Source organism: Columba livia, chromosome 10 (assembly GCF_036013475.1).
Source record: "Columba livia isolate bColLiv1 breed racing homer chromosome 10, bColLiv1.pat.W.v2, whole genome shotgun sequence".
Lineage (NCBI taxonomy): Eukaryota > Metazoa > Chordata > Aves > Columbiformes > Columbidae > Columba > Columba livia.
The window spans coordinates 11,275,781-11,297,255 of NC_088611.1; the positions used below are offsets into that span (position 1 = coordinate 11,275,781).

At 37.7% G+C, this 21,475-nt stretch overlaps 1 long non-coding RNA gene across 5 annotated transcripts in view; it reads left to right on the forward strand.

The window, feature by feature from the left end:
* The window catches only part of LOC135580455 (uncharacterized), a 142,233-nt gene that overhangs the window by 16,397 nt on the left and 104,361 nt on the right, over positions 1–21,475 (forward strand). For 2 of the 5 annotated variants that reach the window (XR_010475082.1, XR_010475079.1), the window contains exon 1: positions 8,458–11,068. The exons of 1 other annotated variant lie outside the window; for it this stretch is intronic. This is a non-coding gene — a long non-coding RNA (uncharacterized LOC135580455). Of the gene's footprint in view, positions 1–8,457; positions 11,069–21,475 lie in introns of those variants that run through there. 2 more of the 5 variants (XR_010475083.1, XR_010475084.1) reach the window with 1 other exon arrangement.

The following is a 21,475-nucleotide window of genomic DNA, read 5'->3' on the forward strand; positions in this document are numbered from 1 at the left end:
CCTCTAGCGGCACCGGGCCCGCCGGCAGCAGCTGGGGAGGCGGCGATGGCTGGAGCGGTGGTTGGAGCGGTGGCTGGATCTGAGCCCCGGGGCTGCAGGTGGACATGGAGCCGGGGCCGGGGTTTAGGGGGAGCTGGTGCTTGGGGATTGCAGTGCCTTGGTTTTTCTTTTTGTTTGGTTTTGTTTTGGTTTTGCTTGTTTGTTTTTTTCCTTAATAGAGTGTTCAGTTCATAAAAATAGTATCCACCATCTAATTATTTCCTAACCTTGTTCAGTGTTTCATGCCAAATCCCTGAGCTGTTCTAGTCTGGAAATACTCAAATTATAATAGACCTGCATCTCAGCCATTAATACTGTTCAGTCAGTCAGTATTAAGCAAGGTTTAACAACCTACCCTTACCTAAAAAAGCCAAAGCAAATATGACTACTTATGTTTGACTTAAACCAACATCACTACCCAAAGAAAAATTTATGTCACCAGTGTTTTGATTTCTTCTGGTGTACTATATATTACTTACACCAAAATAATTTAATGTTTCAAAGAAGCACTCAGAGCCTATAAAGTTTTGGAACTCTTTACTGTCAGCATTACTGTCAACAGTATATACATGGTACCTTGTGCATACACTGTATTTCATGCTGGGTTTCTGCTTCATTCGGTGAACACAAAGGCCAGAGCCCGTAAAATTAACAGCTGCTTACTCTAATCTGTGGCTTCAGGCATCATGTAGGTTGTAATCTAACTGCAAGTGCAAAATTATTTGGTTTTCTTCATCTTTCTGACTGTATTGCAGCAACAGTAGTACAAATCCTGACACTGTTGCGGAAAGGTGCTGTGGATGGTGGAGATGTCATATTATTCTTTTTGACAGTTCAGAAACTGAGGCACAATATTTTGACATCAATAGCAAAAATATACTCTTAATTCAGATTGCCAGTGTAGAAGGTCTATGCTATGATTTTTTCAGAGTACTTAACATTTCCCGAAGCTGTGGGAACAATTTTTGTCTGCTTCAGTTGCTCTGTTCTTCTGAAATATGACCTCAGAGCAAGCTGGGAACACATATAATATTGAATATGTAATCGGAGGCCATAATTCAAAACTTAGTTTCAGTGATTTACTCGTCATCACACAGTTAATCTGTGGTTTCTTCAGCTGTCTTCCTCAGAGAAGCAACCTTCCTCCTAAAATCTTGTCTCATCCTCTTCATTTCTGCAAACTTCATAAAAAAAATCAGTGAATCTCTCTAAACACTCTAGGCCTTCACTACACAGCCCAAAATTAGTTTTGTAGTTCTTTTTATGCATGTGCTTGAAGACTTGGAAGAAAAGAAAGAGAATGCCATTATAGATGATACCACCTTTGTGTGTCCAGCATAGGTGGGCTGACAGCCCCAAAGCTGTCTCTCGTGTCTTCTAAGAATATCAGATTGAAGCCTTCTTTGTGCTTTCCTTTTAATAGCACCGTGTCTAGCCTCTGTGTGCATAATGTAAATTCTCAAGTTTTGAGGAAAAAAAAAAATATTAATTAATTAAGACATCATGCAAATCAGATATTTGCTGTATTTTCCCATCCTCAGCTATAAATTTCCCTTTAGTCTCCTGTGCCTGGAGTCCAGCACTGGAGCATTTCAATTATTTCACATAACTAAAGGTAAGTTTAAGGAGAAACATTAACTTTTAGAAGACATCTTTAGTGCATAAATGGGAGAGGTCTAGATGAACAGAACTGTATGTTCACAGCTGTAGGGGAAAGTTGCTGCTTTACTTCTATACCCTCTTAACAGGCTGTTTGAGACGTAGGACAGTGCAGGCTTTAAGACATGGTAAACTGGTCATGCTGGCAATAAGGATTGTCTTTTATTAATTTTGCAAGCAGATTCCTGCCATAATAAGATTTAGCTCGCTTGTAGATTACTCCAAAACGTAAGAAATGAATAACTGAGAAAGCTTACTTGTGGTCCATGTGTTTGCTAGTCTTTTGGAAAAAACAAACAAACAAAAAACAGCTCTTTATGTTGAAATATCCCTTAAAATTTTCACCAACTTGTGAAAAAAGGTTTAGTTGTGAATATCAGTGACACAAAAATTATTTTTTATGTCAGTGACTTTTAGTGCAGAATGAGGGAGCACAACTTATTTCTGCAGGGTAGGTCACCCAGAGGGAAGCCAACAGAAGGCATCCTTCACCAAAAGAACTATCTTTCATTGCAGCTCAGCCAGTTACATGATTCAATCATCCCCTTGGCACTCCCTGCAGAGAAAACTTGAAATGACCCTCAAGCTTTCTCCCATCAGCTCTCAAAGCCTTTTCAGACTGCCAGGCTGCTGTTGTTTTTGGTGTTGAATAGAGAAAACTGGAGCTTTGGTAAAGTTGTCTCTCTCATTAAAGTACAGTATTTCTCTTGAAGGCATGAACACTTGACCTGCTTGATTCTCTCAATTTCTGACTTTACTTTCCTGGTTTGGTGATTTTGTGTAAAGCCATCGCATGTAGTTTTATAAGAGCAAACCAACCTAGGAAATCTCTATCAAAAATACCAGTAACTTCTATTGAAAGGTTGCTTAGCTGTATTTCTCCATAACAACTGATATAATAGGACAAGCCTGCTGCTGTTTGAAATCAATTTTTTTCTCAAAACGTGAAAAATGTGATTTCTTCTTGCCCATCTGCCTTGTATTCCCATCTCTAATCTTGTAGCATGACAGCATTGGGTTTCAGCTAAGAGTATTAAAAAGCTTCTGCTTGGTTAACCAAACACACAATAAATAATTTTGTTTTGTACCCAGGTACTCAGCATGGCTCAAAAAAATCCAGTTCAGGCTGGCCTTTTTGATTTCACTGTGCTCTTGCACACCTCCTCCCAAAAGACTGGTTTGCAGCTCAGGTTTTTCAGGTTGGGCTGGTCCAGGGACTGCTGCAGACTTTCATCCCTGGCAGCAGCTCCGTTCCTCTGCGGTGGGAGCTGGACTGTTTTACAGCTACAACCAGTCACTACAGCCTGGTCTCAGTCCCCTGCCCTGAAGGGGAAGATGGCAACAAACTACAGATGGTGAAAACTGTATTGCAACACTCATGCAATCACTATGGCAGTTGGAGGCATAGGAAATACTCTCATAAATGAACCAAATGAGCAAAATGTCATTTTGTTTGGTGACACATGCCTGGTTCCATCTCAGCTGCTTAAAATATTTGGATGAAGCATGAATCAGCAGGTAAATAAGATAAAGTATACAGTATTTTAAAAGTTTTCCTTAAACAAAACAAAACAAACAAAAAAATAAAAATAAAAAGATTGCTGTTTTCCAATGTGGCCTGATGGCTGTGGAATTCAGTGTGATTTTTGATTTTTTGACATTTGCATAGAACCATAGTAACAGTTGACTGCGTCGAGCCACATAACTATAGCGGTATTGCTAAAGACACCATATTCTGTATATAGATTAAACCATTTTGTTAGAGAAGTGCTTAACCTGCTACAGCCTATTCTGATTTGGTGAATTGAAACAAGCTATATGAGGAGGCATTGGATAACGATAAAATAGATATAGTAAGGCAAAAGTTGACACTGGTGTATCGATGCATGCCTCTATTGGCATAATAATGCCAGTAAAGCATTAAGTATAGATCAGGCCTAAAAATATTACTTACTTGAAAGGTAATGTGTTAAAACAGTGTTAAATGGTCTGAAGTGAAAGCTTAAGATCTGACAATATCTTATTAAACAATACTAGACAATTCCATGGCTATGGGAATTTAAACTCTTGTAGTTTTTTTACCTTAGTTTTCTGGTGAAATTTAGAGCCCAAGAAATAGTGAAGCTGAAGAGAGATTTTTGAATTAGTAAAAATTGGATCAGATTCCAAGGAGGATAAACTGAAGGGAAAACACAACATTTTGTTATAAACTACACCAACACAAATTTTCTGACACTTCTGGAAAAACTCAATGTACAGTAGTGATGGGTGGTGTTTTACTAGTGTTGTTATCTGTTTGTTGGCATGTATCCTTCCTTGTGTAGCCACTCCTACATGAATAACTTTGTATTCATAACCTTCTAGATGACATTAAAAGCACATTAATGCATCTTTTTTACCCTGGGAAAAATACAGAATGTCAAAGAAGACCCAAACTATTTCTTTTCAAACATGCCCTTTTTGCTGTAGTAATATAACATTATGAAAAGCCTCCATTTTCTCATCAGTCACAAGTAGTAAATAACTTAAGTGTATCACATTATAACCATTTAACAAATACTCCCAAACCAGCAGCAACATTTAACTCTGTGAAATAGATTTGTTCTGGATATAAACCAAGGAGAGCAGAATACATATTTCTCAGCCCTTGTGGATATATATGATGGAGTCGTGCCAGATGACTTGAATTAAGATGGGGCATGTGTATAATGAGTATCCCCTGGACAGAGATGTTTATATACATTTCCTCCCAACCTCCCCTTTTCCCTCCCTCCCAAATGCTGCTTATTATGTCTTTTTCTTTTTCCCCCGCACTGATAAGTGAATTTTGAAGTTATGTTGCAGTTTTCTCAATACTGGATAAATGTGTGTAATATATCTCTCATAAAATGTTACTACGCAGATGGGACTGGGAAAACTTTCTTCAGTTTATGAAGCCATCGTTAGTAATATCTACCACTTATGAATAATAAAAGAAAATGGCCTTTGGCAAATTTTAGAGTTTTGTTTTGCTTTCTGTGGAAATCCTTGAAGAAAACGAAAGCTCAGACATCAAATGATCAAATCTTGTGTTATAAAATCTCCTCAGGTGCAGTCATATACAGCATCCGTGATTCACATGGGTGATACCTTTGGCACATGCAGCAAATTCTTTTGTAAACTCTTCTTTTTTTTTTATTTTTCTTCTACCACTCTTACATCAACAGGCAGCTATCAGTTGCAGTCAGTTCTCATTCTGTATTTTTAATGAGTAAACAAAATGAGCTCGGATACTACCTATTTTTATTTGTTTTGATTAATGTGCCATATATACCTGTCTATCTTTGTGATGACAAATGAAAGAAGATACAATTAATATAATATAATATAATATAATATGGAAATAAACAGCTAGTAAACATGATCTGGAATAAAGCTGGACCAGAGGAAGAGAAGCAGATGATAAAACTCTACAGTTTCATTTTATTAGGAAATAAATGGTGGTGGAGGGTAATTGTTTCCTCTATAACTGGAGCTGGAAACAAATGGGACAGTTCGTCTGATTCTGGCCTATCAGTGCCTCCAGGAGCTGTCATGAGGCTGTTCTGAGTGTATATTGCCCTGCCCTGTTCAAAATAGGTATGACTCTTTGGAGGCTGAGGGGAAAAGGAGCCAGTTATTGCTTTGCTGTCACTTACATGCTCCCACAGCTCATTTTTAAGGAGCTCTCCCTTGATCTGTGCAGGATATGGTGTCTATAGGAGGAACACATGATTTGGAGCTTCTGCCAGGAGTTCAAAGCAGCTGAGACTGGGATAGTGATGGCAAAATGGAAGAAAAGTAACTGGAAGAGTAGCTTAGGTTTGGCATTTCACGTTTATGAGCCCACATGTGCCAAAGAGCTTAGCTCCGAGGTAGGTCCTGAGCACACAGGATAAACGGAGTTACGAGATGTCACTGGGAGCATTTATTTGGCATTTGAATCCTGATGCACTTTGTCATGCCTGAGGTGCTGCAATCTGTGTGGGGCTGCACGGGACTGTTTTGTACTTGTGAGGAATTCAAGGGCATTGGCAAGCAGAGGGAAAAAAAAACCTACTGTGGCTCATCCAGAGGTACCAATGGAAATATCAAAGAGGAACTTGTCACAGTCAATGAAAAATTACAGCAGGCATATATTGACCAATGCTACATGATGAAAGATTCAGTAAATGAATACTTTAGCTTGGAACCTGTGAAGGCTGAAGAGACAACATCCTTAGATATCAAAAACCAAACATTAATGTTTCAGTAGGAAGGTAAATGAGAAAGTGACTGAGATTTACATCATTATTCACTGGTAATTCTCAAGAACTGGAAAATGATGAAAAGGAATTTTTACAAAGAGTGCAAAGACACATTGTTGCCTTAGATGTAAGATTGCCAGGAATTTCCTGCAGACTTTGGAGATTTAAGCAAGTTTGGGATTTGACCTAAAGTCTTCCGTTTCTAAAAGAAAAATGAAATATATGCCTCATTCCGTCTTTGGCAGTGCACAAAGTTGCTTTTGTTCATGTTTTGATTTACAGAGCTAGTCCCTATCAGACATCTGTTGCTGGATGGATTAACAACACACAGTATTTATTTCTCGGCATGGCTGTGCAAACCTCTCAGTAAAAAAAGATAAAATATCAGTGACTATAAATTGCAGTATTTCAAGTAAGAAAAAAATAACAAGTCCACTAATCATGGTAAATTATTAAAACATTCCTTTTACTTATCATAACAACAAAGAACAAGATGCAAAATTATATATATCTCTAAAAAATATATGTGTATTTATACCTATATTTATATTGACATGTTCTGCTTTTATTTACTTGAGTATTATGATGGAATGTATGGTAAAACCAAAGTAATATTAATAACTCTGCAGAGTCTAGGATCTGTATCTAATTTTAAGCATATGTGTAATATGATTGACTCAAGTAGGTTTACCTGGAAGTTTAAAATTGTGTCGCGTATCCTTGTCATAGCTTGAGCCTTATTTTCTTGCTAATCCATAAGTATATCAAATATCAAGTTTTCATCTAATTTTATTTAATTAGTTAGAAGTGAAATGGTGTTGATATGCAAGGTAAAAGGGGGGAGAGGTGAGAAATATGACATTCAAGACAGATATCTTAGTGTTCTGACTGAAAATTCAGAGTGATTTGAGTGATTTGAAAATGAGCAACATGTCATTATTGAGTTCTGATTTCTGTCCTGTTTGGGCTTGTCTGAAATGGACTAGGACTAGATTTTACCCAGCTTTATCCAAATAATAAGTAATTATTAAGATCATATTAATTGAATGCAAACAGATAAAATGAAAACCACAGGTTATATGACTTTTGCAAACTTTGGATGTTTACTGCTGAAAGCCATCTTATCACATAAAGATAATATAATCCACTTATTTATGTCATTTTTTTACGTATTAAAGGAAACATTTTTGCATAATTGTTTGTAAATTTTAGAAAAAAAATCTAACATAAATAAAACTGAACATACTAATATCTATACCGTGACAATGCAAAAATTCAGACATATATATACATGTATGGGTACAAGCAAACCTTAGCAATTCTTTCGAAGCTGGTTAGGCATCACGCAGTTCCAGTCTGAAAACCATAGACTAGTGTAAACAGAGTGAAATAATTCCTTATCAGCCCAGGGACAGTAACATGCTCATACAGACAAAAGACTTTCACACAAGATCTGAGGAAAGTAGGCACGCTAGGCCACCTATGTAAATAGTCCTTGAAAGTTTTAATCATAACTGATATAAAAATTGAATGAAATCTTTGATGTCTAGCTTAGTAGATTCTAAGACCTGAGATCTTGAATGACAGAAAATAGCTTCATAGTGGTGGCACAGTTTGATACCTGAAAGGGTAATGAGCATACTTTTTTTCTCACTTGTATTTGCAGTTTTCCACTCTGTTTTAAAGATCTTGGTTATGAAATTGACCAGGTATTAAATCCTCTCTTCTTTACTAGCAAAGCTTTGAAAGAAATCACTGCCAGTTACTTAGTGGCTCATAAATGACTTTATCTTGAAGATTCAGGACTACAATCTGTTTTGTTGTTGCTTTAAATATTTATAACCATCAAGCACAGTACTGTGTGTTGATCCTTTTGTAACCATTCACTAGTACTCAGGGCATAATCTTGTTTGATGCATAATCTTTCCAGGTCATACTGGTGTCTGGGCATGTTCTTAACTATCGATCCATCAGGAACCCAGAGAGGATTCTACCATCAGCTAAATCAAAGGAGTTAACTGCACTCACAAGAGAATTAATTGTATTGCTTGAACTTTATTCTTTCTGTGTAGAAAAATGTGCAGAGTAGCATGACTTTTTATGACAGGATTTCTTGTAGACCACCTTCTCTGTTCTGATATGAATGATTTGTAGTAAAACAAAATAACTTTCAAGAAGGGCTACTTATATTGTTTCTAGTCAGTCTTTAATCACCTTTAGATTTTCCTGTATGTCTTTATATAAATTTTCACTACTGAGATTTATTTACTAAAGGTGCAGAGATTATTGTGTAATGAATTTCCATGTTCTTTAAAAGTAATAATCAATGAAGATACATTTTCAAAATTGCTTCCCATAATGTAGTTGGATACTGCCTGCTTCAGAGATTGAGATTTATTTGAAGCATAATTTTCAGACTTTACTAACTTGAAAAGTTATAGATGGCCTTTAGAGAGAGTTTTTGTTAGCTGAGTTGCATGGCAGTTTTACACTGACTGCACTGTATGTAGACAGTCTTATGTCTCATTTGTGTATAAACACGAGCAGAAGGCAGAGTATATTGTACCTGGCTTTGATAAATTCCATTCTAATTTAACAGTGTTGAAAACAACATGAAGTTATTATTTTATTAATTTCTAGTCCAACTAATAAGAAACAAATCTTATTCCTAGAACCCATGTTATTTTATTACCACAATAGTATTTTAAAAACTTTCCTCTGAAACATTAAATCAAAATTGAACCCTCTATTGACACATTAGTTTTTCATTTCAGTTCAGTTTTAAATTCCAAACTACAGCAGGTTTTGACATAAATCCATTCCTCTATGTGAGTATTTATTGAACACATTAGTTGCTTTTTACAAGCATGTGTCAAGATATACACATATGAACAAATACAGAAATATAGACTGAAATCAAAATTAAAATAAGGTAAATAAAAACACTGGGAAGAAAATGGAATAACCACATATTCAGCACTGCAGTTATAGAAATATTAAGAGGTGTTTCCCACATCCAACCCCATTTTCAGAGCTGAGATACAACTGCCCCATTGAAAATTCTTCTTCATAAAGAATAGCAGGTTTCCTTTCAGGATTGTGTAATATGTTGAGTAATGATGGCAACATACTTTGACCAGTAATGCTGATAAAACTTATTTGGAAGTTAAGCTGATTCGAGTTCCATGAAAACAAGATCCATTATCTTATTAGAAATAGGATGTCAAGGAGACTATAATAAGCATAGCTACCATGTAACATCTATGCTACATGTGGAGAAATACACATTGTGGGAATATGATCTATCTCTACATATTTCTTATCCTCCTACTGAGAAACTATCCTCTTTTCTTGGCAAACCAAAAGTTCTACCAGGAGATACAATGTGTGATTCACATCATCTGACCATGCATGAAAAGTAGTTTCTCATATGCTGTAAAGGCAGCTGACTTTTAATATGGAAACTTTTCTTTCACCTTGTATGTCAACAGTCTTTGTTTTCATGAAATTCATCATTATGGTGCCTCATTTTGAGGATTCATTATTCTTATTCACTTGAAAAAGCAATTTTCTTTGATGCTGCATATTATTTATCCACGAAAGAAAACAACTATTTTGGTAAGCAGGTAGTTTTCCAAGAAACTGGGCATGAGGGATTCATTTACATTAGCAAAAAAACAAATCTACTTTTGAAAGAGAAATAATGATAACTTTACATAAGTTTCTCAAAGCAATGCTGCTAAGTTTAGATCTGGTGTCAGGGTACATTCTGAAGATTTCAAATTTCAGAAGCTTTCAAAACCAGGACTTTCATTTTATCATTAAGGGTCTTCAAGTTCTACTCAAAACACAGTTAATTACATCTTTTGTTTGTCAGCCAATGTCACCATACAGATGAGTCATCACAGTACGTGGTCTCCACCAGAGAGTAGAGATCAGTGCACAGAGCTTGCCAGTGCAAATTGTAGTGAGCTGACAGTTTTTGGAAAAACACTTTTTAGGGAGGAACTTTTTTGTTGGTAAAAGTTCAAATGTTTTATACAGGCACATATTTACTAAAGTTCCTCTAAACTCTATTGCAGGCTTTCAACTCCTCTGCCATTGGGATACCAGTGTCCTGTGCTGCCATGGACAGCAGCGCCAGACCTTCCAAAGATGCCATCAGAGAGCACTGGTCCAACTCCAGTTCTTCTCACACAGAGCCAGTGGCTTTGCTTTTAATTGGAAGAAAAACAGCACTGCAGTATTACGCTGTAGATTACTCAGCTTTAATGAAAGCAGATTATGAAACAGAATCACTATACTGGCATAATAAAAGATATTAACTGAGGAAAATGACCCTGCAGGATATACTAATTCTCACTCACTGTTTCACACTGCCAGTTTCTTTTCCTCACTCTTTCTGTATGATTAGATAGCTTCTGTAGCATATGCTGGAGATAACAGAATGATTTTGGACCATTTAAAACCAGTGGGTTTTTAATCTTCTTAGCCTATGAAGAAAAAACTTCAATGTGTAAAGCAAGTGAACCTGAACTACACAGAACTGAAATACAGAAATCAGCACGTGCCACTTTGAAATACATCTCATGATTTCAGGAGCTTGAATTCTGCATTCAAGGAGTCAGTAACACTGGAGATCCCATAACCTTTCTTCACTGTTCCTTCCTCTGGTCTCCATACATGTGTGGTAATGGCAGCATCCTCAAACAAAGCTTTTCTTCCATCCTGGAAGGCACCCACCTATAGAAGAGGAAAGTTTCTGTCTTTACCTTCTTGCATTACCTCAAATAAATGGTTGCATTCAAACTTGTAATATCAATATTAAAAGATCTAATTCAATCTCACAGGAGATTCTTACAGATTAATAGTCTTCTCTGTGAACACATATATTGGCATTGGGCCCAAAGGAAATGCTGTGATGAACCTCTTCTTATGTTTCCATAAGCAGTTTAAGTTTACTCACTGGTAAATGCAGGTGAAGACTTTTGTCCAGAATGCTCTCTTCCACAACACACATGACTGACAGCTCTGAAGTGCATGATCTGTCACAACAAACCTAAATCACAGCTGTTTGATGGATAAGCTGGGACACACAAGTGGAAGTAAGTAGGTCATGTTTCATTGAGAAAAGTATAGACTATATATAGTGTAAAATATATTAGCAGTCAGGTCAGGCCATGAGCTTAAAAGCATAGGAAGTGAGATGGAAGTGTGATGCTGATAACAGCAACGACAGTTCTTTTACCATTTATTGAAAACACACTACACGTACTACTAGAAAAATAATTTTATATGAAGAGAATTTGGTGTAACAAGAATATTTCTGGGAAAATACTTCTGGGAATGCATCAGATGATGTAATGCTATGGCTCAGTTGGGCAGGTTAGATTTGTACGCAATCATTAGCATTCTGAGTACGTCACAAGTTTTATGGAGTAAAGCATAGACTCACTTATCAAATCTCAGTGAGGCAACTACCTACTCTTATAATTATCTAAATGCCTTTAAAAATCTATTTATTATTTCTCTGTGTTGAAATTGTAATTTAAAAGTTTTACTTTTGTCCAATTTTAACAGAATTTTGTAGACACTACGGCTGTGGAAAAGGGTACATAGGATCATGTAGAAAAGCAACCACTGTAAAGAATTGGAAAAGAGCATGCTGATTACAGGAATCATCTAGTGCAGATTTGAAGAAAGCTTTATTGAGTTTTAAAAAATTATTTATTGATATAATTTTTCATCATTCCAGCTATCTCACATTTAGCTAGCCAAACAGTGGAATTCTTAATTAAAACTTAATTAAATGCTTAAAAAATGTGACATATGTGGAAATATGCTGATGCTTCAGCAGTTTGTATTGGAATGTGGAAAAAAAATTAGCCTTTCATAATTTCCTGCTGAAGATAAATTCTGATTTTCAGTTCTAATCAATGTTTGTGTATTTAAAATATACTTCTTAAATTTATCTGAAGGAGTTGTGGTTTGGTTTGGTTTGTTGTTTTTTTGCCAGGTAAACCAGTTAAATATTCAATATCTAAAGTTTTTAGCTTTCTTGTCTTAGATTTGATGCTATTGGAGGTATTTTCCTTTTGAAAAGTTTTCTGCTAACCGTAAAAATGTACTCAAGTCTAGCAATATCTGTTATGTTAAGGGTTTAAATGGAAAGAAGAACCAAGTCCCAACGTGAATCATTCCGAAAGGATATTAATTCTGTAGATGGGCAGCCCTGCCCTATTCAACAGTCAAGCATTTTAGCAGCACAGATCCTCTCCCCATCTCAGGGTAGAACAAATCACTCTGGAGGGTTTATTCCTATCTTCACCCATGCCAGAAGACTTTACATACCATGGAGGAAGCACATATGAGTAATTTAAGCTCCAAACTTGTAAATGGATGATGTTAGGTTAGCCCAGCATCTACTAGTACTTTGTTTCAGCAGTAGACCATTATAATTCTGAGAAAAACCTCAAAGTTTCAGTTTCTACTGAGTCAGTTGTTTACGTCACCCTGTTGCAAGCAGATTTTTGGCAGAATACCCATAAAAGCAAGTTTATGTGAATCGGATCTCTCACTGGCTTGATCTGAGGGCTTTTTCTTTACTCTATTTGAGAAGAAGCATATGCAGCAGGGGATGAAATCTAAAGACTACGTAATATCACATTCTAGAAATGTTACCCATCATTGTATCACAAGTTACATAAAAGGTGTTAAATGTATTGCTTTAGCTGTGCCACTGGGGAAATAAGCTTCATAGTTAACACTATAAGCATGTCACTATCATGAGAGATTAAAGCTTTTAGGCAGGAAGTTTTGTTTTGTTGAACAATAATTTAGTCTCTTTCTTCAAACTTTGCATTCCTCACACTGGTCCTGTCTCCATGTACAAAGAGTGGAACAAAATCCTGCCAACATCAGTAGGAGGCTGCTCTTACTCCCTTGATTTCAAGGGGTTTACTCCTAGTCTTCATCCTGACATATAAGAGGGAATCCAATTCCACAAATGCACCTTTTAGTAGACCTTTAATCTGCTAAACCTGACCTTTAGCTTCAGTTTTTCCACACTCTAATATCTCTGTGTTGAATGACAGGTTTATGATTAGGGGACAACAGAAATGTTCAGGGAAATATAGGACTTGGCTCCTAGCCTTTGGTATTCTGGTACCGAGATGTTTTTAGACCTTCAGACATTCTGTGACCCATTTTAGACGAAAAATCCTATCTAAAATTCTTAATGAAGCCTGAAAAAGCATTGAGTTTGAAAAAAAATCTTCAAAATGTCTGGACCCTGGGAAATCTTCCCATGCCTAATTGTGATTCAGTAGTTCCTTCACTGTCAAATGTGTGATAAATGTCAAAGCAGGAAAAGCACGTTCTGCTCAATATGAAGTTAAAGGCATGTTTGCGTTTAGATGGGTGAATTTAATATACGGGTTTCTAAGTGAGCCCTGTTCTTTCTGCCTTAACATCACTGGTCTGAGGGAAAATTTTAAAGCTTCCCCCCTGCCCCTTTCCCCTCTCCCGTACACTATTACCTTGTCTGCTGGGAACAAAGGCACAATTTGTATGTGAAGGAAAAAACATCTTCTTTTGCTACCCAAAAGTGTGGTTTTTTTACTAACACAGTATTGAAAGTTCAATGTCAGTAGCACTTACTCTCAAGATGATCAAGAATTCAAACAATTCATTGCACCTATTTGCATATGTAACTGACAAAACGTCATTTCATCTGTCCCAACAAAGGAAATGAAATATTTGAACATTAATTTGTATTTTTTTGAAAATGAAAAGTCTTCTGTGGTGCTTCCATTAGTGCCTTAGAATAAGGAGGACTGAAGTTTTCTAGCCTTTTATTTACCTTTTAACTTTTTTTTTTTTTTTAATCAAAGAATATTGTGAAAATAAAATGATAACATCAGAGGCTGATCTCCAGATATTTAAAGTTTTATTATCCCTTACTCACCTTGTTAGAAGCAGTAAGAAGTAAAGAGAAAGACACAGATTCTCTTGGTATGAACACGCTTTTTTTCCTACAGCTATTTTTCTGGGCATTTATCATCCTGAAGTAGAACCTCTGGTCCGAGAGGAAGAGTCCTCCCAAAATATTTGTCTCTAATTTGCCAGGTGAAGCTATTTTCACCTTGAATTGTGGTGTGATGAGGTAGTTGGCAACTATTATCTCTGTCTGGATTTCACCTTTGAAAGTTCAGTGATTAGAAAGTTATGTGTTACATAGCAGTTTGTAAAGTGTTTTGAAGATAAGAATGAGATAAATTACTGACTGCTCACCAGATTAATAGCCTGAGCTCTTGGAAAGAGCAGATATTCTGCAAGCTGCCAGCTGATTAGCAGGTAATCTTGTTTTTGTGCTCTGTTTTAAAATATTTAGGAAACTTACTAGTTAAAAGTGATAGGCAACATAGCTCCTTTAATTTGTGTGCAGAGAATGTTCTTACTGTTTCTTAATATCTTTTGCAAAGATTTAGAAAAAAAAATAGTGTTTTTTATTTGTTTTGTTTTTCTTCTTTTTAGGGGTCTGAATGTATTTTGGGTTATGTTAGTCATGTGACACACTTCCTGACTTGAGGTGATGTTTTGACCAGAGGTAATTACTGGATCTGTCTTTCTCAGAAGCCCCTGCTGCAGAGGTTCACCCCAGGGAGAACTGAGACCCAGCTCTGCCTCAACAGTCCATCCCTGAGTCTTGCCACTGGGGTTTCTTTTCTTTGTCCCTTCCAGAGAAATCTTGTCTGAGCTGTTTTCCTAGAAGTTTAACCTAGCTGCAGGCCAAAATCCATTCAGATATTTAATAATATAGCACGGACCACTTAGCAAACAGGCACACATTTGAACATAGGCTTAGATGAGCCCGAAAACCTGATTTTGTTTTATTTTTGTCCTCCATCCCAGTAGTTAAACTATAAAAACCTAAGAAAATAGATCAGATGAAGAAGATGCTGAATGTGAAGAGTTCAATAGTAAAACGAATGCAAGCTGTTAGAGGAAGGGAAAGGGCTGATACCAATTTCCCCCAAAGGTCTCACCTTTGGCACCACTGTGTCTCTGTGAGCCCCTCATTGGGGTAAAATGACTGATAAAAGCAGACACATGCTCTGCTTCTTACTGAAGGAAAAGCAAGGAACAGGAAAGGTTTGTCTCCTCCAATTACCTGAGAAACTGTATGTAGTAATGTTCATTTTCACAGCAGACTGCTAGATGCAAGTTGAGAAATAATTCACAGAGATGTTAAGCATCCTAACTGTGGGTGATGGGCATTTTTCTCGCACGGTCTCCTGACATTTCTGTTGTTTTCCACAAAGCAGAACAGTTTCAACAATGGAAGAGCAAGATTACTACTAACAGTTCTTCTGTATACCCGCTAAATTGTTTATTAGGTTGTGCTCTGGGAAGGAACTATTTGAATCTTCTCAGGCAATTAAACTTTTGCAGATACTGAGGAGTTTTGTAAATGTGAAACATAAACTAGGCTGTAGTTCATGTGGAAGCAGCCACTTTCTTTTATATTTGTGTGCTCAGAAATATCTGGATCACACTTGGAAACCCTCAGGCCACAGCAGAGGTAGCAGGGGTCAGACCTCCCGCTCTCAGCACCCTGCAATTAAAATCTCCCAGCTCCTCACATTAATAAAGGAAGTGTCTATAGGTTTTAAGAAAACTGAAGTCATTTGGTTTGTGTGGGGGAAGAGGGCTGAGGGGACAGCAGCACCCACTGGTCCCAGCCCAGCTGGTGGGACAAGCCCTTGCCTGCCATCCTACAGTTGTTGAGCCATGGAGGCTCTTCCAAAGATGTGCAATTTGCCATTTTTTTGCTGTGGCTGCATGCGAGGGAAAGGCAGGTCACAGGAGCCAGCAGGGCCTGTGGTGTTTGTGTAAGCCACCATGGTGATTTGCTGCTGACTCCTGTTTGCACATGTGTGTGGTTACTCCATGGGGCATCGGAGAGAAATCCCTCCTCACCCAGGCAGCCCTGGCCTGTCTTTCTCTTCAAAAACTTCAACAGTGAGCTCCCAGATATGAATGCAGGGACAGGAGGGGACTGTATGCACTCTAGGAAAAAATAAAAACCTTTCTGCTGTAACCAGCCATCCCACTAATCCAGTTCTGCCTGAGGAGCGCTGCAAGTGGAGCCAGTTCTTATAATTTCTACCAGTATCCTGCAACTCAACCCACTGTATTAACTTCTGTCCTCCCAGCTCTCACCTGCAGCTCAAGGTATGTGCATGAGCAGTGGCCTCAGACTTCATTAACAAATAAAAAAGGAGCTAGTTTTATTTTAGTTTCAAGAAGGAAAAAAAACCCAACAACCCAAAACCTTCCACAGCTTGCTCTCTTGCAGACAAAACTTCCTTAAGTGATATGGAAACTTTAGATGGGTAGGGTTCCTAAACCTTCACTTTCCCTTTGGCTTCAGAAGATAATGATGGTAGTAAGAAGACTCCTAATAGTGTAATTGCACAAAGATTTGTTTTATAACCATTTGCAGCAGCAAGTTGAGATACCTGGGGAAAGGGAAGATTAACCCCCTCCCTGGGATGAGATCCCCGCTTTATCCCACAGAGTGAGTGCAGCTGTCAATTAAGGACAAAGAGGAACTTCGACCCTGTTAGGAAAGAGGGTGGGGGGTCTGGTTTCTTAAATACTTGATTGTTTTTATTTGTAACTTGTGATATCCCTAATAGGGTGGTTGTCTTGGTTCTTTTGCTGAGAAGAGGAATGCTGATGGGTGAGTAGCCTGTTTGAGGGGGTGTTGTGTGTGTGTGTGCGCGCGTGTGTGTTTGTTTGTTTTTTTTACATTTGGGGAGCTGTTTTAAAAACACTTTTAGCTTTGGACTAGGAGACCTGCTCCTTGACAAACTGGTGGATGTATGATGTTTTGTATTCTTGCCTGGTTTTCATATGCTACTCTCAAAGTGATTAGATAACAATTGTGATTCCCCTGGGGTTAAAAACTATAACACTATCTTTTCTAAGGTAATGAGAGAGAATGTAACCATAGGAAGCAGCATACGGGTTATTTTCTTTTGGGATTAATGATCCTGATGACAATAACTGGAAAGGTAAGGCAGGCAAGAATTAGATTTGTATAAGCGATGAAGCCTTAGGTTACCTTTACTTTTGAATGTATGCCTTCTCCGGCGCTGCCTTCTTGGATATAATGCTTAATATTTTCACTATATGCTCTAAGTTTTGTCAATAACATATTCGCAAACACAAAATGACACAATTATGCTGATCCTGTGCTGCCTTGTACCCTCTACATGTTTAAGCAAACTGGGATAAGTTGTTCTGTATCTCTGGCTTCTGTGACTAGTTGACATTACCTGGCCCAGATGACACAAGCATAAAAGACTATGAGAAGTATTTACTGAAAAAAAAATAGGATGCTTGCTAAAGAGTGTGTGTGAAAATAGTTTTGTGTGTATGTGATTCTCTTGGATGTACATCTCTATGGACTTGAAAGGGTGCTGCAAGTCTTGATGCTGTGAGGAGTTGTCTTAAGCAGCCACTTGCTCTCTGTTTTGCTCAGTGTAAGAAAGGGAGCTGTGGTACTTCATGTTTGATTTTTACCATAAAAAATTGCACCCTTCTTTTCTGATATCATATTGTTCCTTTCCCCATGGTGTATGGGTGAGTGGCATTGTGAAGTGGAAATTATTAGAAGGGATTTTACTGTTATATCTAGGAGAGCTCAGAGGCTCTTCTGATCTTATAATGACATGATGATCCAAGAAGACAGGTTCCTGTTGCTCTGAAATTGTGAGCGCATTTTGAAGCCTCTGGTGAGTGAAAGGTTTGCCAATAGAACTGAGCCTGTAACAGTTCACCCAGAGCATTCAGCTAGACCGTATCTCTCATGATCGCTCGTGGAAGGTAAGTCATATCTGGGGTTGTCAGAAGCTGCCCCAACAAGGGGTTTGTACTCAATAACTGAGCAGTCTTGTTGCTTCCTAGAGTAAGCTGCTCTTTTTTTCACTCCAAACTGGGTCTAGATTTGCTCAAGTCTGCAGAAAACTCTGTCCTTCTTATGTCACAATTTCAATTTGCAAAGAAACCTGATGGCAGTTGAATTTATTTTGTTTTATATTTGATTTCATCTTAACTTCAAGATTCTGCTTGCTACACCATTCATTCCTTGAAAGAACCATCAAATACCTCTTGCAAATAATTCAATAGAGCATAGCCACATGTGAAAAGATCTCAGTAGGCATATTTAACCTTGTGAATCGGTTTCATTTCCTACATGTTTAGTGCTTTATGAAAATTCATGTTTTTATCTGCATCTTGCAAATTCTTCATTGTATTGAGGTTTTTCATTGAAAAAAGTTCAAAAAACTTGACTGATATTCTAACGAGTTCTTCCCCTGAATGCTGATCAGCTCAGCATTAATGGGCAGACGTTCCTTGTAGTTGCTGTTTAACTTGAATGCTGTCAAAATAATAGTGGCTGCTACTCATGCACCTCCAATTTACTCTCGTTAATGGTTCTTTAGTTGTTTCTGAAATCATCCTTCAAAGATGATTTTAAGTGACATCTGTGTAGGTCTAAAGACCTGAATTGCCTTCTAAATCATATCCACTTGTGCCCAGGGATTTAATTAAAGTGTTTTGAAATATAGAAAGAGGAAAAAAGCTTTGGAAGATCTAGAAATAAGATTTTCCCCCACCCCATTCAGCAGCCATGCTAAGAGAGACAGGGGACTGTTCATAAATGTGCTGTAATTGCCTTAATGAAGTACGTAATCATGTGATATTGGAAAAACAGGGTGAAGGTGATGTTTAATGGGATGAAAGAGTCTCTGTTAGTTCTAATTACAAGATACAATTTCAAGGCACTCATATTTGTCTTGAAACTTTTAAATTTTGGATGTAGGACAGACATTTAGTACCTCTGGGTTTTACTTTTCAATAACGCACACAAGCACCTTAGCAGAGTTTGCCCCTTTTAAGCGATATAAAGCACCATTGCCAAAGCAGATTATTTAGATTTAGAGCTAACGAAAAATAAGACAAAGGTACACATGGTTAGGAATTTAAAGTAGCTGAGGCCTTTACCATCCTCTAAATTCTGGTAAAGCATTGAGCAGAGTGGGGTTCTTTGTAGGCTATTTAAAAAGAAAACAAAAGGAGTGAAGATGCAGGACTGGGCTCTTACTTAATACCTATACCTTGTATACACTGTAAGGGTAGCAAACTACTGAATCCATGTGACTGTATAAACTGTGTTATTCTAGTGATAAAGCTCAGACTGAATCCTTTCTCCTGTGCTTGTCCTGAATTGCTGAGAATTTGCATGATTAAGGGGGGGAAGTTGTTAAGCTGTTGTTGCTAGGGAAACCGCCACCTTCATCTTCGCCTGGTGAGAACAAATGTCTCTCTTTGTATCTAAGCAAAGGAAATCTGGGAGCAACTTTTAGTAGTGGCAAGGTTACCTGTGTTAGTAGAACTGTGTGGGATTAATGACAATACTTGCTTGAAGGCAGTTTGCCTGCTGCAATGTGTCGGGGTGGAGTGGTGCATTTCCTTGCAGTGGCCCAAGACAGCCTTTTATCTTTCTTTGTAATTATTCTTTTTAAATTCACAGACACTGTAGATTGGTGTTCACCTGTAACGCATGTATTTTCTTCATTTTTTTTTGGCTTTTTTTTCTTTCCTTTAACAGTATGCAGTATAAGACAGCCCAAAGAAAATTATGGCACTCTGCTGCATTCACCTCTAACCTTTTCTCTTGCACACCTGTCGTTTGATCTGACCCAGTGTGTCAACCGCTCAACTTGGAGGAAGCTGCACCTTTTAGTTTAGTGACTCTGGCCAGAGTAAATTTACTGCCATCTGCCATGATAAAAGTCATACGATTCTTTAATCTATAGTTAATTCTTTCCTTCCCCTCACTGTAAGTGTGACTTGTACTAAGTTTAATACTCGTCAGCTTTGGATTCCTGATGATGTAGGTCTCTCTAATGTAACAATAATGATGTGACATTTATTTCAGTCATGCCCTCTGTGTTTTGTACTGTTGGAGTGTCAGCTGTACAGCTCAGTTTTGTGTTTTGTTCGTGATTTAGTGTGTTGCTTTTTTGTTTGAAGTCAGTGATGACTCCCAGGCATCTACCATATATATACATCCAGCTGCTCTGATAATGTAACTTTTATTCTGGGAATTATTCTGGAGTAGCTAAGATAAAGAAACTAACAGTTGTGTGCAAACTGCAAATCTGGCATGAGGGTTTGGTGTATAGTTGCCTCCTATATTCTCCATGAAAACAACTGATTTTAGCAACAGGCAGACTGTACTAGGTTGCTCAGTGTGGCTGTGCAGGTAATACTGAGAGGAAAAGCTAATGTGCTATATCTGATGGCAGCATGCAAATAGAGGGACAGCTAAAAAATGGTGTGTTCATTATCAGTCTATACAGGAGTTTTCCGCTGGTGGTGTTTTTACTGATCAACAAGGCCCATAAAATTTCGTTCTTCTTGTTTAGAATCAAGTGTATTTAACAAGTCTGCTAAGTTTTTTCATCACAGCAACTGAATGATATATTCATAAGGAGATTTGTAAGCAAACCAGGAATGCTGAACTGGAGATTTGGGTTGTAACAAGTGATTGTTTTTTTTTTTGTGTTGATGGCAACTATACCGTGTATCTGTCCTATTTATTCAAACATACTGGTCTGACAAGTCACTGTTTGGGCTATTTTACCTTGTGCCACTGCCTTCCCCCACAGCTAGCCTTTTACAAAAATCACCCAGTTATGATGAAACTTGTATTATTTGCTCTGAAAGACTTGCATTTGGATTGTGGATCCAGTTTAAAGTGTTAGTGGTTTGTCTTGTCAGACTTCCATTATTGCTCTGGAAAACCTTCAGATGAGGCTGTGGGCCAGACCTCCAAGAAAAGCTGTTGGAGCCAGCCATGATGAGAATATCCTGTTGAACATCTGGGCTATGGTGGCTGCTGTGATGGCGCAAAATTGGCCTGTGGGGAGCTGATCTTTATATTTCTATATCTGCATAAGAACATAGTAGGGGCAGATGCAGCAAAATGAGCCATAGCAAACTGGCATGAACCAAAGCTTTTTTGTGGTACTAAGGACCTGAAGTGTTTCCATATGGTAACACAAGTGCAATTGTTAAAAAGTGCAGGCAAAAACTGAAGGGAAAAAGCTAAAGGGATGAATCAATTGAAGTCTATGTTCTGCCTTGAACATCACATTTGCCTTGCTGTGCTCCATTGCAGGAAAATAATATGTGTGTTTTCACTATGTTTTCAGAAGCAGAGAAGATAAATTTGAGTTAAGCGAGAAAATACTTTCTTTCTTATTTACATGATGCTTCCAGGAGTTTATTGCTATTCATCCTTCATCCTATGAGAAAGTAATGTTTTCCATGGAAACTTGTGGGGAAGTTAATATTGCATACAGAGGGTACCCACTTTATCTGGGAAAGAACTGCCTGCTCCAGCATCCTACTTTGTGTTCTGTCTGCAAGAG